Source organism: Anoplophora glabripennis, unplaced genomic scaffold, assembly GCF_000390285.2.
Source record: "Anoplophora glabripennis isolate ALB-LARVAE unplaced genomic scaffold, Agla_2.0 scaffold156, whole genome shotgun sequence".
NCBI lineage: Eukaryota > Metazoa > Arthropoda > Insecta > Coleoptera > Cerambycidae > Anoplophora > Anoplophora glabripennis.
In genome coordinates, this window is record NW_019416250.1 from 534,005 (window position 1) to 542,367 (window position 8,363).

Sequence of the window (8,363 nt, forward strand, 5' to 3'; positions counted from 1 at the left end):
ATAACACAGGTCAACATTTGATCTAAGCGGGAACACCGTAATCGGTATAGGCTACTAGGGGTTTTTGGGGTCGCTGATTACGATGAGAAGGTCAGTTAACCTCCATCACGTCATGTTCAAGGTCATTTGAAGGTTAGATGCAGAAAAAGCCTTGAAAAAATCTGAAAAAAATCATGGATATGTTTTTGAGGTCGGGCAATCCGAATCTGAGGTCAGCTAAGCTCCACAAGGCCAAGGTCATTTGAAGGTCAAATGCAGAAAAAGTCATGGAAAAATCTGAAAAAATATCATGGATACTTTTTTGAGGTCGAGGAATCCGAATCTGAGGTCAGCCAAGCTCCACAAGGTCAAGGTCAAGGTTATTTAGAGGTGAAATGCAGAAAAAGACATGATAAAATGTGAAAAAAATCATCCTTATGTTTTTGGGGTCAGGAAATCTGAATCTGAGGTCTTTGAAGTTCCAAAAGGTCAAGGTTAAGGGATGAAGTGATTTTTGAAAAAATCTGAAAAAATGATGCTGGATTAAGAAGAATCCAGACGTTTTTATGTCTAGAATATACAAGTTACTTCTGAGGATACTTATTGAGAGTTATCAATTCTTTTTTACCTTTCGCGTTATGGTACTGTTAGCTACCTTTTATGCTTCACTTGTGAGCTCAAACTTGATTTGTAGTGTGATCTGTAATGTTACTTTTTTTGCAATATGGTACTTTTTTATTAAACTTTAAACTATTAAACTTTTTTATTGCCTAGTTATTGCAAAGTAGCAAGGCTCATAAAATTTCGGCTTCGTACATGAAAATTTATGTGTGGTTGCACCCAGGGCACCTCCACGCGGTGACGGTGGGCAACGGAGTTGTTTCACTATCCGGCGAAGTCCCTGGGTGATGGCTTTCATGCCGTCATGGCAACCGCACATAAACAAATTACGAGACAGGGCTTAGACCCAGAATCGACGGATGGTCAGGGTGGGAAAGCGGGCTCGCAGGCGTCGTCATCATGCGACTGTAGCTCTACATCGGTGGGAAACTTGGCCGATGTAGAGTCAAATGCTACAAGTCAAATCAAACTTTTCTCTTCCTTTCTTGAAACCACCCCGCGGAACCGCCGTCAAGCGTTACTTTTCGAAGTGAAGATAGGATAAATGCCTATTCTACACGTTCGCTCTTCTGCGTTCTTTTGCTCTCAGTTTCTTTATTGCAGTTGCTGCGAAACTTGCTCAGCTGACTAATTTGTTGGCGAAGACAACATCACTTCAATCATATTCTCTGGATCCTCTATTCTTCCAACTGTGTTCAGAAGAAATCAACTTCGCCATGTGCTCTTCTACACCAGCTACCGATAACTTTAATCAATCGGTGCATCTCTCTTCCATTAGGTAATTCCTTTCATCCTATTTGCCATAGATTCATGGTCTGGGTCTTTTCTTCTTTTCCTAGGATATCTCCATTTAGTTAGTTTGGTTGCTTTCAACGGAAATTGTTTGTTATTTATTTTACTAGTAGCTATATAGATGCCTCTTCTGCTAGTAAGCATGTAACCTCATACGAGATAGAACGGTAGCCACATATAACCCGCAGAAAATGTTCTTCGATATACTGATTTTTCGGTTTTATTGTCGGATCAGTGATATGTAACTGAATAAGCGCGATGATTCAAGCGAAAGTACTTTAGGTAGTTTTGTTACTTATCTGTGTTATATGAGTGAGTGAGTTCTACATTTCGAGCGAAAGTGCGTGAAATGAGTATAAATCTTGTAGAACAGTTGCTTATATATGCAAATATATAGACACAAGTAAGAAGTAAGGGTTTATATAAAAAACATGAAGAATAACAACTAAAAAATGTTATCGGTTAAAAATTTTCTTTTGAACTTGACCTTCTAATACTTTGACCTTGACCTTGTGGAGCTTAGCTGACCTCAGATTCGGATTTTCGGACCCCAAAAACATATCCATGATTTTTTCAGATTTTTTCATGGCTTTTTCTACATTTGACCTTCAAATGACCTTGACCTTGATCTTGTGGAGCTTAGCTGACCTCAGGTTCGGATTGTCCGATCTCAAAGAAATATCCATGATTTTTTTCAGTTTTTTTCACGGCTTTTTCTGCATTTGACCTTCAAATGACCTTGACCTTGTGGAGCTTAGCTGACCTCCGATTCGGATTGTCCGACTTCAAAAACATATCCATGATTTTTCTCAGATTTTTTCATGGCTTTTTCTGCATTTGACCTTCAAATGACCTTGAACCTGACGTGATGGAGGTTAACTGACCCTCTCATCGTAATCAGCGACCCCAAAAACTCCTAGTAGCCTATACCGATTACGGTTTTCCCGCTTAGATCAAATGTTGACCTGTGTAATTGATTATTTATAAATAAACAAGTTAGCGCCGCAATAGACGTTGTAGACTTTGATGTACATGCAATTACGAAGAGAACGCACTTTGTCTAATCAAAATCGAACCTTCTTTATGCAATTCCGAGGTTCGGCCCTATTTTCGTCTAATTTTCCTGGACTAATATGTCAGCTTGTGTAGTTTCACAGGCACACAAAAAAAGTCCAAACTATTGAAATAAATTTTGCTTGAAGTTAAAATTTTTTCATTTACCTACTTTTTTAATTTTCAGGAATGTAAAAAAGTACTAATTTTGAATTTTCTGAGAAATATCGAAGTTCGAGGTAAATTCAGTAATGGTATTGTACTCAACGCCTCAAAATACTACGAAAATGATATATTTGGACAAATTTAGGAAGGAATCAGTTTTGACTCATATTTGAGCCAGTGTTCACTCAAAAATTTCACTCTTCTCCGAAATTCGTTGAGAAGTCATGAATTTTGACAACAGGATCGTGTTCAGCGCATTGAATTCCTTCTATTCGGAAATGATATGTGGGTCTCTTGGGTTTGGACTTATTTTTGAGTGACTGTGTTATTGTTTGTTCTTGATCTGAAATTATAATTTACATTCCTGTTAAATTCTCTGAAGCATTTATTTAAGTTCGTCTGAAACTCGTATCATTGAAATACATCAACGACTTCGAACCTTATCGTGATTTACATATGTACCTAATTTTTAAATAAATAGTGGAAAATATGTAGAGAAATCAACTGTATAATGCATAGCGGTGGAATATAATAGCGAATACTACAAATTTTGTTCCATTGAACAGTTTTATAACAATAGTTGGAAATAAATTGAATTAATTCAGGGCTTTAATTAAATTATTCCGTCCTAATTCTCTTCAAATGGTTCATTTAGAGAGGCTTTTTGACTGCCGTAGTCCGTCGTTCAATGAAAATTTAAATAATAGGCTATATCCATTCACCCGGCGACAGGTTAGGTATTTCTTTGTGTTTACAAAGTGTGTGCTTAATTTATAATTTTTACTATTGTATTTCTTGATACGAGAAATTATTTATAAAAATGGTAAGGACTTGATGATGTATTGAAAACTATAAATGTATAAACAAATTGCGGGCAAGAGAAATTTTATCAAGAACTGTTAAATTGACATATAAAATATTATAAAAAACGTAATTTCGAATTTAAAATTTTGCAGGCACTGAAAATACATTTAGTATACAGGGTGTCCCGAAATTAGGGGGCAACATTTCTATAAGGTGATCTATGTCGAAAAAGATTACTTTTTCTTTATATAAACGTGTCTCCAAAAATTCTTCCTAAGGAAGTTATAGCTATTCTAGTTTTTTCTAAATAAGTCCGAAACCAGTTGAGATAAATTTATAAAATTTGGTAACTTGTTTAACTCTTACGAGCTCAGTCCGCTACTAAAACGAAATTTACAAATTTTCGTCACATACGTTCCAACACGGGGGGAGCGGGGTAAAATTTACCATAACTTTTTTATGTGTTGACTTTTTTAACTTTTGACAGAAAAGTATGAAATTTCAGAGTTTTTTTAGTAAAAAAAGGTTCTCTGGGTTCAGATTGGTAGAATGTTCCATTTTTGTATAAAATCAAAATTGTCAATATTTTATCGTCGCAGGTTTTGAATAACAAAAATGAGTTTGGCGTCATTTGCATTGACAGTTCAGTTATATACTTTTTGCGAATTTTTATTTTCACAAAAATGTATTATTTTTAATAAATTATTATTTGACAAAGTTAAAAAAACAATTGAAATTATTAAATACAATAAACTAATAAAAATAATTGAAAACCACACTATTAATAAAACTTATCTTTATCTTAATAGTAATTTTTATAGCAAATACTCAGATTTCCATTTTGCTGAATGAATTTTTCAACTCGACGTCGAATTGCCCGAGAAGATCTCAAAAACTCAAAATTATTCTGTGTGATTTGATTTGCAGCCAAATAAATGAATCCTCTGTTGTAATTCTTCCAAAGAATTTATTTCTGTAGCGTAAACTACCCCACAGAAAGTAATCTACAGGATTTAGGCTAGAGACCGAGGTGGCCATGGAATGGGACCACCTCTACCTATCCACCTGCCAGTTTAAGTACCCTTCTGAATTCAGACAAACGGAAAACTGAATTGGTCCAAGTAGCTGGTCCCCTAAAATTCCTGTCCACACATTTATTGCAAATCTAATTTGAAAATTTGTGCGTCGTATTGCCCGTGGATTTTCGTCTGACCGGAAATGGGTATTATGAATATCTACTAGCTCTACATTAGTAAAATATTACATTCTCGACTGATAACAATTCGCAAAGAGTAAATAACTGAACTGTCAATGCAAATGACGCTAAACGCATTTTTGTTATTCAAAATCTCGGACGATAAAAAATATTGAAAATTTCGATTTCCGGTGATTAACACATGTAACATTATTTTTAAACGTATTTTAAACAGAAATGGAACATTCTACCAATATGCACCAAGAGTAACTTTTTTTACTAAAAAATTCTGAAATTTCATACTTTTCGGTCAAAAGTCAAAAAAGTCAACGCATAAAAAAGTTATGGTAAATTTTACACCCCTCCCCCAGATTTGGAAAGTATGTGATGAAAATTTGTAAATTTCGTTTTAGTGGAGGACTTAGCACGTAAGAGTTAAGCTAGTTACCAAATTTTATAAATTTATCTCAACTGGTTTCGGAGTATTTAGAAAAAATCATCAGAATGGCTCTTTTAAGTGGCTATAACTTCCTTAGGAAGAATTTTTGGACCCACGTTTATATAAAGAAAAAGTATTTTTTTCGACATAATCGTAACACCTCGTATACAAATGAATAAAAAAGTTCATATTTGTGCAGAATCAATTACTGTATTGATGAATTAAATTTCTACTGATGAATAGTATATTTGAAAAAATAGCGTTAAGGTATTTTTGTAATTTTTTTTACACTATCAATACGATGCTAAATGCATTAATATTTAAATTAGGTACTGCTACAACAAAATAATAATAAAAATATCTACATCAACTTCTGATCCCAATCGCAACAAAAAATTGTATAGATTTTTTTCTTTGAAAAACAGTTTTAGAACTGTAAACTTCGTCAAGTGATCAAGTTAGTGATATTATTTTACTTTAAAAAAAGTAAAACAGAAATTGACAATTATTAATATTCAATTCCAAAAATACTCCCTGGATTCGAAATTCTGGGATTTTTATATATCTGACAATTATTGCTACCAGTCGTACTCGTAGCAGGAATGTTATGTGTATTCGGTCAAACTCTAATACCAAATCTTATGTGACTACGAGTAATCAACAAAAAAAGTTCACATAAATCATTTCGGAACACATGAATCATTTTCTATATATGTATAGAATCTTAGTTTCAGGAAGAAAATCGACATTTCTAAATTACAAAAGGAAATGACTTTAATTATTGATTGTCCGGCAACATATACAGGGTGTTAATGAACTTATGTCAAATATTTTTGCCTGCACATGTCCGTTATGTTAAAATGAGGTAAATACACGGATTTGTGTTGAGTAAAATATAAATTTAAAATCTGACTTACCTCAACATTGCAAGGAGCCACCTTTTGAGAATTGCTGATTTTCATAGATGTTTGATGCACCCACCACTTACTTGCACACAAGCTTCAGCGCGACGTATCCAATTCGCTCGCACGCGTTGCAACATTGCCACGTCCTCTCGGATAGTATTACAAGCTTTGGCAATACGATGCCGCAGTTGGTCGATGTCACGAACTTCCGTAGAATACACAACACTGTTCACATATTCCCACGAAAAGAAGTCTAAAAGGTTGAGGTCCGGGGACCGGGGGCGCCATCTGACTAGGCTGCCGCGGCCTATCCAGCAATCGGGAAAAGTAATGTTTAGAAAGTCGCGCACTCTCCGAAAAAAGTGAACCGTAGGTTCCGTCATGCAGTAACGATATATTTTGCCGATCATTTAGTGACACGTATTCCAATAACTCCGGCATCAAATTACTTTTGAAATAAAAATTATTTTTCATATAACCACGTTATTTATGAATAACATTAAATACTATTTACATGGTTTCCTTCAACTTTTTTGCAGCTTGAAATAAACCAAATATAATTAATTTTGATCCTATAACATATGTATATCGAAAACAAAGAGTTTTCAGACACATGTTTATAGGAACTTTTTTTATTAATTTGTGACGTAGACTTCGTCAGTAAAGTTTGGCTAAATATTTTTATTACATCTTAAATACAAACTATACATTTAGATACTTAGTTACGTTACTAGCCTCAGTGTCATCAGCCTCCATCAGAAAAACCATGTATCTGGAAAATTAAGCCATTAGGCCATGGGGTGACACAAACTGTTCTTCAAATTATCCAAGAAATCACCTAAAATATGTGCCTGCGTACTTACTTAAAGATACTGTACACCAATTTAGGTTTTTCTAACTTATAAAATTTAACTTTTGTTGTTGAAAGTTTTTGTAGTAATTCTAATCTGCATTAAAACATAGGTACATGTAGATATATTCTGAGAAATTCATGTTAACGTAGATATTGTTGTTTTATTCCTTATCAACACGATAAGGATTATTTTTATTTCTTAATTTTTAGAGCCACTTTTAAATTCAAACACAACTTAAATTTTTTTATTATATTTTGAAACACATATTTATTCTAACGATATTATGAAATAATGGTGATCACATTATTATCAGAACGTCTTAATATAGATCTTTTAATTTCATTTTTTATTGACATAAATTAGATTAATTCTGATACAACCATTTACTTATTTAAGATTAGGTACATCTTTTAGGTTTTATATTCAGCTCAAATGACACGAAACGAGCAAAGATAAACGTATGAAATATAAAAAATAATTTTATATTATAAACCTCATTCCCTTTTCAGTAATACGGGAGGATTGGGAGGACTCTCGAAAGCAACGGAATTATTACTCGGTTTAGCAGTGCAAACATAATTATATCCCCTGATGTAAATTAAAACACTTCTTAAGCTTCAAATTATCAAAGGATTTTTTCGTCCATCGTTTCAGAGTAAATTACTGTGGAAAAAATAGAATAATATTCTGTTCCTAATTAAACTACACAAAAAATAAAATGAAAAGAAAAAAGTTCTTTGTCGATTCTAAAATGGAAAAATATTTTATATCACAAGACTTCCAAGGATAATGCCCGTTACAGATTTGTGTCATGGTAAGGCGGTTCTAAAATACATATATTTTTGTTTCAGTACACATAGTGTTTTAGAATTATATTTGAGTAATTATTAAATTAAAAAAAAAATAAAGAAAAGAAAACCGTTAAAGAAGGGTCAATGCTTTATGATGCCATTTTAAAATATTCTAGTCTTGTCCTTATAACAATCGTCTTAACTGTTTAAATAGGAAATATTGTTAGCTATAAGTCAAGACAATTTAGTAAATTTAATATTTTACAGCAACTTATTGTACAGACGAAAAATTATTTATTATCAAAATATTTTGTCGTTTTTAATTTTCTGAAGCAATAAAGTTATTACCTTTACAAAGTATAAACTGTTTTTTTTTAAATAACACAGAAATGGTTTTCCTTAAAATTCCAGGCACAAAAAAAGCGTTATGTTTCATGGATAAGACATACCACAATATGTATTTGAATCCCAACAAATCTATTTTGCCATGTGGAAAATTCTATCATCCTCCATTTTTTGTAATTGCAAAAGTCAGTAGTAAAATCTAAAAAGCAGTCAAAACGAAACATTCACTGGGTTTCTCCTTGAGCATAGCTCTGAAAACGAGTGTCAATTCAAACCCAAACTATAGATTTTACTGACTGGGCACAGCGAGAAGTGAGTAAAGCGAGCTTATTTAATAGGCCATGAATCTAAATTCCTAAAGCACAGTCACTACATACAGTACGATTTATTTACCCAATATAACAGGTACATTCTGGACAT